Source organism: Nannospalax galili, unplaced genomic scaffold (assembly GCF_000622305.1).
Source record: "Nannospalax galili isolate Female #2095 unplaced genomic scaffold, S.galili_v1.0 scaffold816, whole genome shotgun sequence".
Lineage (NCBI taxonomy): Eukaryota > Metazoa > Chordata > Mammalia > Rodentia > Spalacidae > Nannospalax > Nannospalax galili.
The window spans coordinates 829,181-831,809 of record NW_008338116.1 but is presented as its reverse complement, the minus strand read 5'-3'; positions in this window follow the sequence as shown (position 1 = coordinate 831,809).

The following is a 2,629-nucleotide window of genomic DNA, read 5'->3' as shown; positions in this document are numbered from 1 at the left end:
GTCATGCAATGCCTGAGGAGGTCAGAAGAAGGCATCAGATTCCCCTGGAACTGGAGTTATGGACAGTTGTTAGCTGCCATGTGGGTGCTGGGAATTGAACCTGGGTCCTCTGCAAGACAGTCGGTGCTCTTAACCACTGAGCCATCTCTCCAGCCCCTAGAAATATGTTTTATGATAAACATTTGTTCCTGTTTACCTGCTGCCCTGGGTCCTGTGTCAATTATATATGTATGGAGCGGGAGACCAGCTAGTCTCATAAATGTTCCATGTCTGTGTGATTGAGTCTCTCCAATAAAAACCTGGCATAACCAGCTCAAGTGAGTGTCTGTCCATCAATACAGTTAAACCCTGTATGATCTGCTAGGAGGGGACAACTCAAAGTCTATGCTAGGTTATTTTTGGGCTTTGTTCTTTACAACTTTTTCCCCCATTGCTGACTTTAATCTCTATCCTTGGCTGTTATAAACTGTAACCTCGAGTATAATAGTTTGAATTCTACGAGTCCATCTGGATAGTGAAGATGAGGGTGATTTAGAGGACCCCCCCCCAGTACAAGTTACCATATATTATACATACATGAAGGAGTCTTTGCACCGAAGCGTATGTGTGATATTTTATTGGAGATTTAAGAGGTTTTCAGGGACCATTTGCTATACTAGATTTTTTGCATTGCATTTTATTTTTAGAAGCCAATCATTATCAGCTCCAAGTCCACTACTGAGCATCATTCTAAATGGTTAGTGTCCATTTGGATTTCTTCCTCTGTGAATTGTCTATTCAGGCTCTTTTTCTTCACTAAGCTGTTCTTGGATTTGGAAAACAGTGAGCCCATTCACATCTACACAAAGGAAATCAAATTTTATTTCCCTGTTGGTACATGGAGCTTAGTGTTTTCTGTATGGTTAGTGCTTTGCTTTGTCTAAATAATCCCTAAAATTATTCACCCTCAGGAAGACCAGCTTCCTCCAGCTTCTCCCTTTCATATGCAATGCCTCTATTTTTAAGTCAAATCAAACTCACACTCCATCTCTCTTAGGATCCCCCCACCTCCCCCGGGTAAAAGTTTCACAGAATTATAGAATTTAATTGGTCTTTCTTTCTTTCTTTCTTTCTTTCTTTCTTTCTTTCTTTCTTTCTTTCTTTCTTTCTTTCTTTCTTCTCTCTCTCTCTCTCTCTCTTTCTTTCTTTCTTTCTTTCTTTCTAAATATATGTACTTTACTTGGTATGACTACTCTGCAAAATTGGACCTGTAGAATGTCACATTGATTGCTACGACTGTCCCCTAAATCTAATGACTTCTACCCTTAAGTCCGTCATATAGATTCCAGTTTTGCTCAACATTTTCTAAGATTTTCCTTCGGTTTTCATATTAAACATGGGAAACCTTTGGGGCCAGGCTCAGAGATTGGGGTGGACTAAGCTCTGACCAGGTGGTTTACTAACGAATCAGCTCCAGGACAAAGAAGCTGAAACAGGATTGGTCTTTTTCTGTGTGGCCAGTCCATTTGTGCTAAGCCAGGGAGGAGATAAATATGACCTCGAAGGTTGAAGTGCTGAGAGAGGACGAAGGCTAAGGTGGTTCGGAAGCACGTGGGATATTTGCTGGTAGATGACTTGAGCTTGGAAAAGGCTGAGAAGAGTTGTCTATGATGACAGGGCCGGTTTCTAAAAAATTATTTATTTTTATGTGTATGAGTGTTTTGCTTGCATGCACTGGCTGTGGCGGTCAGAAGAGGGCGTTCGAGCCTCTGGAACTGGAGTTAAGGACAGTTGTTAGCCTCCATGTGGGTGCTGGGAACTGAACCTGGGTCTTCTACAAGAGCAGCAAGTACTCTTAACCCCTGAGATACTTCTCTAAACCCAACAGGGCTGTCTTTAATGAATGCCAAGTGCTGATTGCAGCATACTCTTATGTGTAGCCTTTGATCCCAAGGGCTTTATTTACCCCTGTTCTTGATTCCTAGTTTTTATTGTGAGTTGGGGTTGTATTCTGGGTTTTCCCAAGTTATTTCAAGGGAAGTTTGCCAGGGGGATGTGTATAGCACAGGCTGCAGGTCTCCCGGGCTCAGGGTTGACCCATTCATGTGCACGCTGCAATGGGCTGACTGTAGTAGACTATTTCAGGGCTACCGGAAGACCTTATGGGCCAGTATGCCCTCATAGCTCTCAGCCTGGACTTTAATGGCTGGGACATTGCTGCTAGCTAATGGCTTCAGTGCTGGAGAAGGACATGGAATGAATGCTGGAGGAGAGGAGAAACTTTGTTGTTGTTATTGTTCTTTTTTTTTTTTAAACTTTTATAAAAACTTTATTGAGAATTTCATACATGCATATAAGGTGTTTTGATCAAATCCATGCTCACTCTCTCCCCTCTGAAGAGGTAACCCTAAAATCTTCCAAGGACTAGATACAAGCTCCCAAATACTTTTGACATTTTTGGCCTTTAGAACAGAGTATGTTGCTAAGAGGCCCAAGGACATTTTGACTTTTAGCCAAGAAATGGGCTACTTTTCTTTGGGGTCTTTTTACCCTAACTGTCTAGTGAATTCCTACCTCCTATTCTTATCACGCCATCCTCTGAAGGGGTTATCCAAATTGTCATGTTATTGTTTGTTTTTATTATTGTAAA